This window comes from Solanum verrucosum, unplaced genomic scaffold (assembly GCF_900185275.1).
Source record: "Solanum verrucosum unplaced genomic scaffold, falcon-dt-bn FXZP01000231.1, whole genome shotgun sequence".
NCBI lineage: Eukaryota > Viridiplantae > Streptophyta > Magnoliopsida > Solanales > Solanaceae > Solanum > Solanum verrucosum.
The window spans coordinates 1,339,293-1,357,871 of record NW_026020176.1 but is presented as its reverse complement, the minus strand read 5'-3'; positions in this window follow the sequence as shown (position 1 = coordinate 1,357,871).

Below are 18,579 nucleotides of genomic sequence, written 5' to 3'. Positions count from 1 at the left end.
GGTTCCAATGAACATCTTCCTATCCCATAATTATGTTCCCACATAAGATATATATATTAGCCAATGGTATTCTTACCAAAGCTAACATATCACCTAGTTCTACCTTAGGCAAGTAGAACACCTTTCTTCGGTGTGGGGTCATATGAAACCGGATTCCATGACTTAGCTCTCATGGTCTATGTCGGTTAAATGCCTATTCCCATTATGTGAGATGTGCATTATAGTTTCTTGAGAAGTTCTATGAAGTGTGGGTAGTAGTATGGGATGCTATCCATACATGGCACGAGTAGGCTTCAAGAGGGCTATAGTGAGTTCTCTAAGTCTTAATGACTAATGAATGAAAGTCCTCTAAATGAAGCTAATGAAAATGTTGACTCTTATATGTTTAATTGTAATAATGCATGCTACACACAGATTGTATTATGAGTTCCCTCCTTGTCATATCTTATGAAATGTTTATATCTCTTATGTATGAATAATGTGAAAGAATGAATATAAGTTCACTTTTGGTATTCTTAATGTGGTACTTTAGTGTGAATAGTGGTATGGGAAGCTATTCATACATTGGAGAAGGTATGGCATTGGGGATACTTAAGGTGAAGGCCTAATGTGGTGGAATGACTAGTATGATGATGTGGTTGTATCTTATGCCTCTTTTACTTATGTTCATAAAGGTTTTCTCAAGAATTGGCATATGCATGACTTCCAAAGAAAAATGTCCGTTTAAAACATGATTTTTGCATGGTCATCATACTTGGTACTTAATTGTGCTAACACATTCTTCTTCATGGTTTTACTACATGTGTAGGTTCCGGCAAGTGATTGCTTCTATCTAGATTGAAGTGCTTAGATTGTTATTCTTCCAAGATCAAGTGGTATGTCCTCATAGATCGAGGAAAAGTGTTTAGAAGTTGCTTTTATTTCATGTAATAGACAATTTTAGTCTTTTTGATTATAAAGGGTCGTGACCCTACTTTAGTTTTCATGTCATTGTTTAGATGGCCATGTAAGACTTAGACTTCTGTTGTGTCTTTCAAAAGATTTTTAATGAGTATTTTGGATTATTTGGATTTAAATATATTTTTAAATTTCTTACTGTTTCTATTTATCGAATGTTATGAATACGAAGAGGCTTGTATGAGACCCCTTCGGGGTCAAGTACATCTGTCACGTCTAGGGGTGCTCTCGGGGGTGACAGCATATGCGCCACAGGTTTGCTTCACCCGATCCTTTGTTTTTTTACTTTTTGTGCATTGGGGACAATTGCACTTTATTTTGTAGGGGGTGGGGTAAATGGTGAAGTCTAACTAATCCAACTCATAATCCTCTCGTGGGGTTTTCTTGCATGTTTTCTTTTCCCCCCAAGAGACTGTTTAATTTATGTTGAACCGGCATGTTTAGGAATGTATATGTAGGAGTAAGTAGAAAAATGAAAGCATGATGGCATTAAAAGTATGAAAAAAAAGATCCCTCTCCAAAAATGTTGAAATGTGCTAGATCGATAGTCTTGATGAGTTGAATGTGTTGGATCTCATGTGACATGATAAGGAACTTATTTGACCTCATGACAAGAGCTTAAACTTGAACTGTGTAATCTGATAATCTGATAATGAAACAATGTGCCAAGAGTGTGCGAGAAAGTTTGAATGTTCAGACAGTTTGTGTCAATCTAGAACTTGCCTCGTTGGTCCTGCTAAGATGATCTAGGCCAGAAGTTGGGAAGTGATCATAGGCCCTTGTTAAAATTAGTCAACTTAAGCCTAAAATGATCCAACCAAATGAAATCAATGTTCCCTTTGATCCAAATGTTTGAGCCTTAAATAGACCATTTCTTTTGATTCACCTAACTCACCTTCCCTAAAATAATTGTCTTGGCCCCGGTCCCTTCTTGGACATTTGCACCTTGACTTAGGACAAAAGTATAAGCTGAGGGTGGCTAATGCAAAAAGTTACCTCAATCTTGGCCCTGGTCTGACATCGGATATTGTGCACCTCAACTAATGCAAAATCCATAAGTTAAGGGTGGCTATGAAAGAGGAAACCGAAAGAAAAAAGGATATGAAAAGAGTTTTGGGTTGAAAACAGAAAAAGAAAAGATAGAAGAGTATGTGACTTTGTGCAAAAGAAGCCAAAAGATAATAAATAAAAGTGCTGAAAGAAATAAAGAAAAATAAAGTGAAAAATAAAAGAAAGTGAAAAATAAGAGCTACAAAGTCAAAAGTCACATCCATGTTGAAAAGAGTAAAGGGAAAGAAAGTAAAATGAAAGGATGTCAAAAATAGGTTGAGAAAAGAGATAAAAAAGCCAATGTAATGTCAAGGAGGGAAGAAAATCACTAAAAAGTACCCAAATGTACCACACCGAGCCTACGTTACAAGCTAAGAAAGTCCCATAGTGATCCTAACAACTAGTTTGGAGAGTCTAAGTAGTGAAAATAAAGGCAAGCCTATGGTATTGAGCACTAAATGTACTTGAAGTCACTTCTTAGCGTGAGTGTTGAATGAATCCTAAAACTCAAAATTCATATCTACTATGTGAAAAGGATTTTGTTTGAAGTAAGGGCACTAGTTACATTATCGGAAAGTTGGTACCTTGGTGATTGTGAAAAGTGTATGTTGTGGTGTCTATTGGTCAATCTTTGTCATATCTTGATCTGCATGAGTTATCTTATTGAGTCTAATAGAAATGATTTGCACTGAAAAAATGGAATGGATTGAAATGGCCATGTGATTGCTTGAGTTTGTATGTCTGTTTCTACACAAGTGTCGTTTAGAGTGTTAGTGTGTCGCTTCATGACAAACAACATGTTTAAGTTGAGGGTGTTTATATACCGTGAGTTTACGGTATTTTTGATACATTTCACTTAAGAGTTGTGTGTGTCTAGGGCCATTTTGTATTGAAGATAATGTTTCTTGTGTCATGTCTGCAGGAAATAGGCTTGGACATGGTTGAGTGGGATGACAGATGAAATTCTACAGAAGTGGCCACATACGGAAGGACCTACGAACCGTAGGTCCTGTGACGGTCTGTCAATGGGTAGGCGTAGATGGGAGCATCAGGGAAGTCTGACCAAGTGTGGAACTACGAAGGGACCTACGGTCCATCCTGCACGTCCGTAGAAAGGTGTTCAAAGAGTTGAAGTTCCAATACCTGATGAAAATCCTCTAAGTGTGGAGCCACAGAAGAGGACCCACGGACCGTAGGTCAACCTATGGTCCATCATGCACGTCCATCATTGATGAATTGGGAGTTGAAGGTTCTAGCTGCTATGGAAAAGTTCTGTGTTGACCAACGGAGAGGATCTACAGACCGTAGGTCGACCCAGGTCCATAGGTCGAGTCGTCGATCAACGCCACATCCCAGAAGTTTATTTCCTTATTTTGTATCATTTTTGTTTAGGACATGTTTTTCTATAAATAGGTTATGTAAACTTCATTTTTTGGTGTTAGACATTATAGTTTACTTTTAGTTCTTAATATTTTCTTGGGAATTAACTTGCAAACTTTGGCAATTTGATTTTCGGATTTCGGTTTCTAAGATTTTCGATTTGAAGTTCAATTGGAGATTACGGGTTTCTTCTACTCTAAACGTAAGTTCATGAATTCTCTTTACCAAAACATTAATTGTGTTCTTTCATGCATGAGTAGCTAAATCCACAACTAGGGTTGTGGGAACCATGAGCAATTTACAAAGTATGAATAATAATTAAATAATTATTGAATAGTTTTTATGCATGTATTGTAATTCTTTCACTAAGAAGTCTTTTTAACGAGTGCACGAGTTAGAACTTGCCTTGTTGCTACTTGCCGGACCAAGGAAGTATTTAATGAGAAAAGAATTATCAACAAAGATTTAGTGTGATACTATATAATAATCTAATGTCAATTGGTGCGAGGGTGAAAAATAAGCTATACATTGATGTGATGTATAATCTGAGGTAAAGTCAAGGGATGGTAAAGTATACACACGTAGCCGGACCAAAGTGTGGAGTGAATTTAACGACCCTAAAAATGAACTAGTGAAACTAGAGCCTAACTAGTGAGTGTGTCTTGAGTTTTGAAGTGGTTAAATGTTGTCCCGAGCCATGGTTGAGGTGTTTAGGGGTTAGATGTCAAGGTACGACCCCCCAAGGACCACCCTAAGGAAACCATGAGGCTGCACAAAATGGGGTGACCTATGAAATGGGTCCACGCCCCGTAGGTCCATCCAGGCCCCGTGGATGGCCTCTGTAGGCAAGGGGCCTCAAGCCTTGTCTCTGAACCAAATGACGGTTGATCGGGACGAGGCGTCAACCCATCCACAGTCCGTGGATGGGGAGCCATCGTTGGGACCTGTGTTTGTTGTATTGGTTCGGCCTTAGTGGGGGTGAATTGGTAAATTCACCCCAAGTCCTAATAAGTTGGGGGACGGTTATTTTAAGTTTATTAAGGTATTTTAAGAGTATTAAAAGTGATAAACTCTATTTTACATTCTATTATTTCAAAACCCCAAATACAAACTTCCTTTCCCCTCCAAAAGATCTTTCTCTAGAAACCTCCATTGGAGGTGAAGACTTCAAGCTCCCAAGGTCAAATTCTTCAGAGTTTTCAAAGGATTTTCAAGGAGATTTTGTGGGAATCAATAGCAAGGTATGGTAGTCTTGATCCTTGTCTAACTTTTCTTTCAAGGACTCAATTCAAAGGTGATTTCAAATCATGAAAATCTAGGGTTTTACTCAATCTCATGTGTTCTTTCATCAAAAGTTTTCAAATGGTTTCTAATGACAAATTATGATTGTATTGGTGTTTAATTGATGATTTATGATAAAAATACTCCATGAATCCATGAATTCTCTCAATTTCTAAATTGTGCCTTATGAAGTGGGTTTGTTGATCATGATTGAATGTTAATGGATTATGCCTAAATTGATTTAGATTGTTAAATTGTATCATTATACTTGCCTTAATTATAGTAAATTGTTGTTGTGTTGGTGACTTTTAATCATGGCCTTGAAAGGGCAAGTTATGGCCTAATTACATGTTGAAGTAGAATTGTGCTTGATCTATTGATCCACTTGAAAGGTGGAGGTATTTATTTACTAAGTATATTATGGTATTGAATTGATGGATATATATTCCTTGTACCCAACATGTGGAGGTTAATGTATAACTATGAAGTGAAGCATATGTGTGATCTAAATGAATGAATAATGATCATATTTAGAAGGTAATTGTGTTAGGATTGAATGTTATCTCTCTATTAACACATGGGAATGATGGTGATTATGTGAAAGACCATTCTCACACACACACACTTGAATAAAGAATGAATGAAGTTCAATGATAATGTTAATGATGAAGTACTTATTGAAAGGCTATTCTCAATTGTACTTTAATGAATGTTAATGACTTGTTGTGAAAGGACTTTCTCACAATAATGGGGCTCTTAGGTTAAAGTCTATTCTCATGTATGAATCTTTGAGCTTTCCAATGAATGAATGTTGGGATGGGATGGATACTCATCCGGGAGTTGCGCAGAGTATCTAGTAACAATCCCTATATCCCATTTTAGTGAATGTTATGTTTGGGGTTGATGCTCATCCGGGAGTAGAGGCGGGGTATCTAGTAGCAATCCCTTATCCCATAATGAACTAATGTAATGAATGTAAAGTACTCTGTGGGGAATAATGCCAAGCACCGAGTGGATATGGATTGAGATGGGTGCTCATCTGTGAGTTGAGGTGGGGTACCTAGTAGAAATCTCTTGGGAAGGATGCTCATCTGTGAGTTGACGCAGGGCATCTAGTAGAAATCCCCCTATCCCTTAAACGATGTGCCCACATATGTCTAGCTAGTTGATCCACTTAAGCTATAAAAACAATGGTCCTACCTTAGGCAAGTAGGAATCCCTTTATCCTGTGAGGGTTACACCGGGATTCCATGTCAAGCTCACATGCTCTATGTCAGTTAAGGATTACCGCCACAAAGAATGTTAATGAACTATGGCTTCTTAAGAATGCACTACTTAGTGTGGGTGGTGGTATGGGACAACATCTATGCATTGCACAAGTAGGTTTTGAGAGAGGTCATGGTGTGTTCCTTTATAATGTTAAATGAAATGAATGAGCTCTTATGATGATGTTAATGAGAATGTTGGCTCAATGTCTAATGAATGAAGGTGTTCTTAATGAAGCTAATGAAAAAGGGGTGACTTAAATGCTTATATGTTTAATGTGAAGATGCATTCTATACTTGGATTGTATTATGAATTACTTCTTTGTTATGACTTCTTGAGTATGAATGTGCCTTGTCTATGGTGACTTTCTAAGGAGTACTTAGTGTGAGTAGTAGTATGGGATGCTACTTGCACATTGCACAAGTATGACTTAGAGGTGTCTTAGATGTTGGTTTTAATGTAATGATGTGACTTATGTAATGTTTATGTCTCTTATATGCTTTATTGTGTAAAGGTAGAAAAGGTTGAAAGGTAAGTTCACTTTTGGTGACCTTAAGGTGGTACTTTGGTGTGGATGGTGGTATGGGATGCTATCCATACATTGCACAAAGTATAGCTTGAGGGTTACTTGAGGCGAAGGCTTAATGTGAAGGTAAAAGTTTACATGATGATTATGTTCTAATGTGAAAATATGACTTGTATGTTGGTTGTGACTTATATTATGCCTCTTTTATCAATGTTCATGAAGTTTTACCAAAATGGCATATATCATGACTTTCCAAGAAAATGTTTGTTTTAAGCATGATTTTTGCATGGCTTCCATACTTAGTACATCTAATGTGCTAACCCATATTTCTTCTCCCTTTTTACCAAAGTGTAGGGTTTGGAGATATTGGTGTTCTATGGTTGAGTAGTAGGTTTCTAAGCTGCTTGAAGATGAAGACTTGGTGAGTCCTCATAGTTTCGAGGACAATACCCACTTTGTTTCTTTATGTCTTTTAGTTTACGTTAAACTTTTGTATGGGCTAAGTCCCAATATTGTATTCAAAGTATTAGATGATTTGAGACATAGTATATAAAGTCTAGAAAGTCTTCCATTTGCTTTTAATGAAAATATCTTCGATTGTAAAGAAAACTTTTAATTCTTCCTCTATTTTCCTATGTTCTTATGTTCAAGAATGCTATGAGGCTTGTATTAGACCCCTTCAGGGTTGAGTACGCCATGTTGCATCCGGGGGGTACCCCGGGTCGTGACAAACATGGTATTAGAACACAAGATTTTGGAATGGTATTAGGATGTCTCAAACCACATCTAGTAGAGTCTTGTTCATAATGTGAACTGTGCCACATTATGAATAGGAGGCTATTGGGTGTTAAGAAAGTCTAACTTCTTCTTTCTTCAAGTCATGCCATAGAGTTTAACTCTATAATGTCTTTCCCTTATTCCTTATGTGATGGTCTTTAGAGTATGACCACTTGAAGGAGTATGCTAGAAGGTGTGAGGGAGGAAGGTTGGTTGTGATGCCAATTATGGCTATGTGACTTGATAGAATTGAGATGATAGTTTGTGGTGTGACTTTAGTATGAATGGGTTGCTTTATGGTTGTGTGTTTTGTTTGTAGAACTCGGCTTAGTCATGATGAGTTTTGAGGTGTATTCAAAGAGTTGATGAAATGTGGTGTTTTAGAAATGCCTAGGGGAGATGAGTGTGAAGGTTTAGTGATGACTTGCTCCGACCTTAGAATTGAAAGAAGTGATGTTGTAAAGAGTTTGTATAGGCTTACTCCAAAGTGGGGGATATTGTGCTTGGATGGTAAGGTTATTGAGTGTCCTTGATGTTCATGAGTTAGGCTTGCTTGATGTTCTCACCTTGAGAGGTGTAGTGAGTTTGAGGAGTTTAGACCCGGTGTGGTAGACTCATATGAGACCTTGAGTGGTGTTGGTAAGGTTGTTTGTGAGCAAGAGTTGCTTAATGAGGACCTTCCTAGTTTAAAAGTACCAGTATGTTGATAGTTCCTTATGGTTGTGAATGTCTTGTTAAGGTTCCTTTGTTGGGTTCATGATAAGCCTTAGTTGGATTTACTACTAAGTGGGGAATAGTATGTTGAATAGTAAGGTTGTTGAGAGTTCTGATATCCTTACCTCTTTCCTTATATGTCTATTCAAGCCTACGACAAAGAGTTCCTTTTGGGCTTGTTTCATGTTTTGGAGTCATGTGTGACCATGTGTTTCCATGGTCTCCTTATGTTATGCATGTTCTAGTTGAATTCTTGTTTGAATGAGAAAATGAGTTTTCATGAATTATGTTCCTCATGTTATTGTGCATTTAGTCTGAGTTACTTACATGCTTCATGAGGTTAAATGTTGAACATGCCTAAATGTCCTTTTGACAGTAACTGCATAATGTGCCTAATGATGTTATGATAAGAATGATTTGAGTTGGAGAAGGAAGTTCCTCCAATGAAATGAGAAATGTGAAGTTTTGATGCATAATGAGTTTGTAGATGTAGTTCCTACATTTTTCCTTGCATTGAGCCTTTTTGATGTGGAGTTGATGTTTACTCCTATGTTTATGCATTTATATGATGTTGCATGATGATGGGCAGCTAATCTTAAGTCGTTAACCCCTTAATGTGTTTAAAGTGTCATTCGAAGATGAATGTTCCTAAGTGGGGGATAATGTAACGACCTAAAAACGAACTAGTGAAACTAGAGTCTAACAAGTGAGTGTGTGAGTGTGTCTTGAGTTTTGAAGTGGTTTAATGTTGTCCCGAGCCATGGTTGAGGTGTTTAGGGGTTAGACGTCAAGGTACGACCCCCCCAAGGGACCACCCTAAGGGTCCTTGAGGAGGACCCTAAGTCTAAACCCTAAGACTCCAAGGAAACCATGAGGCTGCCCAAAATGGGGTGACCCACGGAAGGGGTCCACGCCCCATGGATGGCCTCCGTAGGTCAAGGGGCCTCAAGCCTTGTCTCTGAACCAAATGACAAATGACCAGGATGAGGCGTCAACCCATCCACGGTCCGTGGATGGGGAGCCGTCGTTGGCACCTGTGTTTGTTGTCTTGGTTCGGCCTTGGTGGGGATGAATTTGTAAATTCACCCCAAGTCCTAATAAGTTGGGGGATGGTTATTTTAAGTTTATTAAGGTATTTTAAGATTATTAAAAGTGTTAAACTCTATTTTACATTCTATTATTTCAAAACCCAAAATACAAACTTCCTTTCGCCTCCAAAAGATCTCTCTCTAGAAACCTCCATTGAAGGTAAAGACTTCAAGTTCCCAAGGTCAAATTCTCCAAGGTTTTCATAGGATTTTCAAGGGGATTTCGTGGGAATCAATAGCAAGGTATGATAGTCTTGATCCTTGTCTAACTTTTCTTTCAAGGACCCAATTCAAAGGTGATTACAAATCATGAAAATCTAGGGTTTTACTCAATCTCATGGGCTCTTTCATCAAAAGTTTTCAAATGGTTTCTAATGACAAATTATGATTGTATTGGTGTTTAATTGATGATTTATCTTGAAAATACTCCATGAACCCATGAATTCTCTCAATTTCTAAATTGTGCCTTATAAAATAGGTTTGTTGATCGTGATTGAATGTTGATGGATTATGCCTAAATTGATTTAGATTGTTAAATTGTATCATTATACATGCCTTAATTATAGTAAATTGTTGGTTTGTTAGTGACTTTTGATCATGGCCTTGAAAGGGCAAGTTATGGCCTAATTACATGTTGAAGTAGAATTGTGCTTGATCTATTGATCCACTTGAAAGGTGGAGGTGTTTATTTATTAAGTATATTGTGGTATTGAATTGATGGATATATATTCCTTGTACCTTACATGTGGAGGTTAATGTATAACTATGAAGTAAAGCATGTGTGTGATCTAAATGAATGAATGATGATCATGTTTAATTGAGTTAGGATTTAATGTTATCTCTCTATTAACACTTGAGAATGATGGTGATTATATGAAAGACCATTCTCACATACACACACTTGAATGAATAATGAATGAAGTTCAATGATAATGTTAATGATGAAGTACTTATTGAAAGGCTATTCTCAATTGTACTCTAATGAATATTAATGACTTGTTGTGAAAGGACTTTCTCACAATAATGGAGTTCTTAGGTAAAAGGCTATTCTCATCTTTGAATTTATGAGCTTTCCAATGAATGAATGTTGGGATGGGATGGATACTCATCCGGGAGTTGAGGCGGAGTATCTAGTAACAATCCCTATATCCCAATTTATTTTAGTGAATGTTAGATTTGGGATGGATGCTCATCCGGGAGTAGAGGCGGGGTATCTAGTAGCAATCCCTTATCACATAATGAACTAATGTAATGAATGAAAAGTAATCCGTGGGGAATAATTCCAAGCACCAAGTGGATATGGATTGAGATGGGTGCTCATCTGTGAGTTAAGGCAGGGTACCTAGTAGCAATCTCTTGGGAAGGATACTCATCTGCGAGTTGAGGCGGGGAATCTAGTATAAATCCCATTATCCCTTAAACGATGTGCCCACATATGTCTAGCTAGTTGATCCACTTAAGCTATAAAAACAATGGTCGTACCTTAGGCAAGTTGGAATCCATTTATCCTGTGAGAGTGACACCGGGATTCCATGTCAAACTCACATGCTCTATGTCGGTTAAAGATTACCGCCACAAAGAATGTTAATGAACTATGGCTTCTTAAGAATGCACTACTTAGTGTGGGTGGTGGTATGGGACAACATCTATGCATTGCACAAGTAGGCTTTGAGAGAGGTCATGGTGTGTTCCTTTATAATGTTAAATGATATGAATGAGCTCTTATGACGATGTTAATGAGAATGTTGGCTCAATGTCTAATGAATGAAGGTGTTCCTAATGAAGCTAATGAAAAAGGGGTGACTTAAATGCTTATATGTTAAATGTGAAGATGCATTCTATACTTGGATTGTATTATGAATTACTTCGTTGTTATGACTTCTTGAGTATGAATGTGTCTTGTCTATGGTGACTTCAAAGAAATACTTTGTGTGAACAGTAGTATGGGATGCTATTTGCACATTGCACAAGTATGACTTAGAGTTGTCTTAGATGTTAGTTTTAATGTGATGATGTTACTTATGTAATGTTTATGTCTCTTATATGCTTTATTGTGTAAAGGTGGAAAGGTTGAAAGGTAAGTTTAATTTTGGTGACCTTAAGGTGGTACTTTGGTGTGGATGGTGGTATGGGACGCTAGCCATACATTGCACAAAGTATAGCTTGAAGGGTTACTTGAGGCGAAGGCTTAATGTGAAGGTAAAGGTTTACATGATGATTATGTTCTAATGTGAAAATATGACTTGTATGTTGGTTATGACTTATATTATGCCTCTTTTATCAATGTTCATGAAGTTTTACCAAAATGGCATATATCAAGACTTTCCAAGAAAATGTTTGTTTTAAGCATGATTTTTGCATGGCTTCCATACTTAGTACATCTAATGTGCTAACCCATATTTCTTCTCCCTTTTTACCAAAGTGTAGGGTTTGGAGATATTGGTGTTCTATGGTTGAGGAGTAGGTTTCTAAGTTTCTTGAAAATGAAGACTTGGTGAGTCCACATAGTTTCGAGGACAATACCCACTTTGTTCTTTTATTTCTTTTAGTTTACGTTAAAGATTTTGTATGGGTTAAGTGCCAATGTTGTATTCAAAGTATTAGATGGTTTGAGACATAGTATATAAAGTCTAGAAAGTCTTCCACTTGCTTTTAATGAAAATGTCTTCAATTGTAAAGAAAAGTTTTAATTCTTTTCTATTTTCCTATGTTCTTATGTTCAAGAATGCTATGAGGCTTGTATTAGACCCCTTCAGGGTCGAGTACGCCGTGTTGCATCTAGGGTGTACCCCCCGGTCGTGACAGTGAAATTCCCTATTTGGAGGACCAATCACTTAGGGATATATCTTACCAACTTTGCATTTAAAATACTAGGAAAGGATTATTATTATTAGGATTACAGTGTTAAGAATTTATGGGGAACACATATACCCTAGTTTCTCTCTCATTGATAACAACAAAGTTTGAATCTTGCTTACTTGCTACTTGATCAACAATCAGTTATTTGTTTCACAAATCCCCCCCCCCCCCCGCCTTTATTTACTTGTCTCGGAAATAAGTTGACTAAACAAATATAATAGTGAGTTAAGTTTAAGTCTGAACCATATTCCTCATGGGATCGACCCCAACCTACAAGTTGGGTTCTTTACTTGATAACGATTGCTTATACTTCTTTAGGGAAGTGTAATTTGAGTGTATCAATAGGGTGTTTAGACAATACCTTGACATATTTGTGATTGTGTTCATTGATGACATTTTGATCTATTCAAGGAGTGAGAGTGAGCATGTCGACCATTTGAGGGTTGTAGTGCAAGTCCTGAAGGACCATCCGCTTTTCGCAAAGTTTAGCAAGTGTGAATTTTGGTTAAGGTCCGTAGCATTCCTTGGGCATATTGTGTCGAGTAAGGGTATTGAGGTGGATCCAAAGAAGACGGATGCGGTCAAGAGTTAACCAAGACCTCTAACTCCTTCGGACATTAGAAGCTTCTTCGGTTTGGCCAGTTATTATAGAAGGTTTGTCAAGGGATTTTCTTCCATTGCCTCTCCGATGACGGCTTTGACTCAAAAAAAGGCTAAGTTCATTTGGTCGGAATCTTCTGAGAAAAGTCTCCAAGAGTTGAAGGATAAACTTACTTCTGCTCCAGTGTTGACTTTACCGAAAGGTACAAATGGCTTTGTGGTGTATTGTGATGCCGCTAGAGTTTGGTTGGGATGTGTGCTTATGCAAAATGGTAAAGTGATTGCCTATGCTTCAAGGCAACTTAAAGTCCATGAGAAGAATCATCCTACCCATGGCCTTGAATTAGCGGTGGTTGTTTTTTCCTTAAAGATTCGGAGGCAATATCTATATGGGGTTCATGTTGATGTGTTTACTGATCACAAGAGTTTCCAATACGTGTTCAGTCAAAAGGATTTGAATCTTCGCCAAAGGAGGTGGCTTGAATTATTGAAAGATTATGACATGAGTGTTCTTTATCACCTCGGCAAGGCCAATGTGGTAGCGGATGCTCTTAATCAATTGTCTATGGGAAGTGTTGCTCATATCGTAGATGATAAGAAAGATTTGGTTCGAGATGTTTATAGTTTGTCCCAACTAGGTGTTCAATTAGTGGACTCCACTAAGGGTGGTGTTATGGTTCACAATGAGTCTAAATCATCTTTTGTGGCGGATGTGAAATATAGGCAAGGTCTTGATCCTATTTTGGTTGAATTGAAAAAAGCGTTACTTAATAAATCCGTTAAGGCTTTCTCCCGAGGGGGAGATGGTGTACTTAGATACCAAGGCCATTTATGTGTTCCTAATGTTGATGACTTGAGAGAGCAAATCTTGTTAGAAGCACATAGTTCTCGGTATTCCATTCACCCGGGAGCCACCAAGATGTACTTGACTTGCATGAGGTCAATTGGTGGGAAGGGATAAAGAAAGATATCGCAGAATTTGTTGCTAAGTGTCCTAATTGTCAACAACTTAAGGTTGAGCATCAAAGACCAGAAGGTTTATCCCAAGATATAGGTATTCCTACTTGGAAGTGGGAAGAGGTGAATATGGACTTTATTGTTGGTTTGCCTCGCACCCGAAGACAACATGACTCTATTTGGGTTATTGTAGATCGAATGACAAAATCGGCTCACTTTATTCCCGTCAAGGTTTCCTATTCCGCGGAGGACTATGCCAAGTTGTATATAAGAGAGATGGTGAAGTTGCATGGAGTACCTTTATCCATTATTTCCGATCGTGGCCTCAATTTACTTCTCACTTTTGGAAATCTTTTCAAAAAGGTCTTGGCACCAAGGTTAAGCTTAGCACGGCTTTTCATTCCCAAACTAATGGGAAAGCAAAGCGTATCATGCAAACTTTGGAAGATATGTTAAGAGCTTGTGTAATTGACTTTAAGGGTAATTGGGATGACCATTTGCCATTGGTAGAGTTTGCCTACAATAATAGCTATCACTCAAATATTTGGTATGGCTCTATTTGAGGCCTTGTATGGTAGGAGGTGTAGATCTCCTATCGGTTGGTTCGAGGTGGGATAAATTGCTTTGATAAGTCCCGAATTGGTTCTAGAGGCCATTGAGAAAATTCGACTCATTAGAGAGAGGTTGAGAACGGCTCAAAGTCGGCAAAAGTCTTATGCCAATGTGAGGAGAAGGTATCTAGAATTTGAGGTAAATGATTGGTCTATTTGAAAATCTCACCCATGAAAGGTGTGATGAGATTTGGAAAATAAGGGGAAACTAGTCCCCGGTATGTATGCCCATACCAAATTTTGAGGCGTATTGATAAAGTTGCCTATGAGTTAGATTTGCCAAATGAATTGGCTTCGGTGCATCCGGTGTTTCATGTCTCTATGCTTAAGAAGTGTGTTGGAGATCCGGCATCCACAATCACCTTAGAAGGGTTGGGGTTGATGAAAGTCTATCATATGAGGAAGTTCTAGTAGAGATTCTAGACCGGAAAGTTAAGAAATTGAGAAACAAGGAAATAGCTTCCGTGAAGGTTCTATGGAGGAATCAACTAGTTGAGGGTGCTACTTGGGAGGCCGAACCGATATGATGTCCCGATATCCTCATTTTTTTTCCTTTTACTCCTATTCTAGCTTGAGGTAATTAGCTCCTCTTGAGTTTTCCTTGTTTTGGGAGTCATATGTGTTATATGAGTTTTCCATGATTTCCCTATTTTATGCATGTTCATGAGAAATTTATGTTTAGCAAGAAAATGAGTTTATATGATTGATTTTCCTCATGTTGTGCATTGAGTAAGAGTTTCATATATGCTTCATGAGATGAATTGATGAACATGCTTTAATTATGCTTTCTGAGAGTAAATTGCATAAAGGCTCCATGAGATTGTGTTGAGCGTGATTTTATCTTGGAGAAGGTAATTCCTCCTAAGAACATGATAAATGTTGAAATTTCATGCAAGATGGGTTGTTAGATGTAGTTCCTACTTTCTTGTGATACATTGAGTATGTTTGAGTTGGAATTGATGTTTCCTCCTTCTTTTTGTGCATTTGATGATGTTGCATGCACGATGGGCTACTAGTCTTGAGTCTTTACTTCTATAAGGTGTCTAAAGCGTCATTCGAGGACGAATGTTCCCAACGGGGAGATATTGTAACACCCCGAAAACTAGTAGACTAAACTACAGCTAAACGTGTGGGTTAGAGCCATAGAAGTGGACAAGGGCCAAGGGAGAGGACTAGGGCAGTCCACTCTCCCCTAGACACTCCCCAAGAAACCACGACCACTACCACGGCTTGAGGTGAGGACCATGGCACGTGGTGTGGCTCGTGGTAGGCTAGGCAATAGCCTTGTCAAGGCTTCCCAGAAGAGGACCATCCCCACGAGCCACTAGACGGCTCGTGAAGGCAACCGCGGGCCTTCACGAGGACTAAGTGGCTTGTATGGAGTCCTTCAGGATTCTATATGTCATGTTACATCTAGGGGGTACCCCTGGGTCGTGACAGGTTGGGCCATTCCGATTTTAATATGATGCGCAAAATAATTGACAGTTCACATGGACACTGTTTGAAGAACCATAAAATTCTCCAATTTAAGAAATTCTCTTGTGTTGTATGTTCTCAAGGTAAATTGATTGTTAGACCATCATCAGTAATCAAAGTGAGAATTGAATCTCCAGTATTTTTGGAAGTTATACAGGGTGATATGTGTGGGTTCATTCACCCATCATGTGGACCATTTAAATATTATATAGTTTTAATAGATGCATCTACAAGATGATCACATGTGTACTTATTATTAACTCGCAATGTGACATTTTCTACATTATTTGCTCAGATAATAAAGTTAAGAGCGTAATTTCCAGATTGTTAAATTAAGGAAATTCGTCATTATAATGCGAGTGAATTTATATCCCAAGCTTTTGAAGATTATTGTATATCAACTGGCAGTTGAGCATCCAGTTGCTCATGTTCATACTCAAAATAGTCTAGCGGAATCATTGATTAAACGTCTCCAATTAATTGCTAGACCAATGCTTATGAGAACAGAACTTTCCATTTCATTATGGGGTCATTTTATTTTGCATTCAGCAAGTCTTGTGCGGATCAGACCCACAAGCTATCATGAATTCTCTCCGTTACAATTGGCTTTTGATCGGGAGCCAAACATTTCTCATCTTACAATATTTGAATGTGCAATATATGTTCCAAATGCTCCACCACAACGTACAAAGATGGGTCCCCAGAGAAGGTTGGGGATATATGTTGGGTATGAATCTCCTTCTACTATAAAATATTTGGAGCCTATCATTGGAGATTTATTTACAGCAAGATTTGTTGATTGTTATTTTGATGAATTAGTATACCCAGCATTAGGGGGAGAAAATAAGCAGCTGAAAAAGAAAATAGATTGGAATGCATTATCACTATCTCATTCAGATCCTCATACAAATAAATGTGAACTAGAGGTTCAAAAGATAATCCCTTTGCAAAATATTGCAAATCAACTGTCACATGCATTCACTGAAGTATCTAAAATTACTAAATCTCATATTCCAGCTACTAATGCTTCAATTCAAGTTGATTTTCCGATAGGACAATTTATTAATACAAATGAATCTAAACCACGCTTAAAATGTGATGGATCAATCGGTTTCAAAGATTAACAAAATCCTCAAAAATGAAAAGGAGCTAACGATCAAAATGGTCATGATTTGAAAGTACCTACTCAATAAAAGCAAGGAGTGAAACCTTGAAAGAGGTTTAGGCGCCAGAAAATAATGAAGAGATCTCTATTAACTATGTCTCATCAAGAGAAATATGGAATCAAAATGATATACTTGTCAATAATATTTTTGCTTAATGTTGCTATAGAAATAATGCATTAAAATGAGGATCTTGAACCAAAATTTGTCGAGGAATGTAGATAGAGAAATGATTGGCCAAAATGGAAAGATGCAATTCAAATTGAATTAGCTTCACTTGAAAAATGCGATATTTTCAGACCGATAGTCTGAACACCTGAAGGTATAAATTCAGTGGGTTACAAATAGGTCTTTGTGCGAAAACATAATGAGAAAAATGAAGTCATAAGATATAAAGCACAATTTATGGCACAAGGATTTTCGCAAAGACCTGGCATTGATTATATGGAAACATATTCTCTTGTGGTGGATGAAATCACCTTTCAGGTATCTTATAAATTTGGCAGTTCATGAAAAACTTGACATGCATCTGATAGATGTCATTACAGCCTACTTATATGGCTCACTAGACAACTATAGTTTTATGAAAATTCCTGAAGGATTAAAAATATCTGAAATATATAAAGATTCTGGGGCGAATTGTTCAATAAAACTTCAAAAATCTTTATATGGATTGAAACAATCAGGACGCATGTGGTATAATCATCTTAGCGAATATTTATTAAAAGAAGGGTATAAGAGACCCAATTTGTCCTTGTGTATTTATAAAAAGGTCTAGATCTGAATTTGTCATAATAGTTGTATATGTTGATGACTTGAACATCATTGGAACTCGCGAAGAGATTTCAAAGGCAGTAGAATGTTTGGAAAAAAAATTGAAATGAAAGACCTTGGAAAGATAAAATTTTGTCTTGGTCTACAAATTAGGCATTTTACAAATGGAGTATTTATTCATGAATCAACATATACTAAAAATATTTTAAAGAGATTTTACATGGATAAAGCAGATCCATTATGTACCCAATGATTGTGAGATCACTTGATATTAATAAAGATCAATTTCTACCTCATGAAAATGACGAAGAACTTGTTAGTTCTGAAATAACATATCTTAGTGCAATTGGTGCATTGATGTACCTTGTTAGTAATTCTCAACCAGACATATCTTTTTCAGTAAATTTATTAGCAAGATTTAGTTTTTCCCTAACACGAAGACACTGGAATGGTATTAAACATATATTTAGATATCTTCAAGGGACCATCAATATAGGACTATTTTATTTAAAAGAATTTGATTCACAATTAATTGGCTATGCAGATGCAAGATATTTGTTTGATTCATATAAAGGTTGATCTCAGACAGGTTATTCATTTACATGTAGAGGTACAACTATATAATGACGTTCAACAAAACAAACTATGGTTGCTACTTCTTCAAATCATGCAGAGATAATAGTCATCCATGAAGCAAGTCGAGAATGTGTGTGGTTGAGATCAATAACTCAACACATCCAGGAAACATGTGGTCTTCCCTTAAAAGGAGACATCCCAACAACATTATATGAAGACAATGTTGCATGTATAGCTCAACTAAGAGGAGGATACATCAAAGGAGATAGAACAAAACATATTTCACCAAAATTCTTTTTTACTCATGATCTATAAATGAAGGGTGATATAGATGTTCAACAAGTTCATTCCAGTGATAATTTAGCAGATATATTCACCAATTCATTACCAACGTCAACCTTTGAGAAGCTGAGATACAGGATTGAAATGTGTTATCTTCGATACATTAAGTGACGCCATCATCGGGGAAGTAAATGTGCGCTGCACTATTTTTCCCTTAACTAAGATTTTATCCCACTGAATAT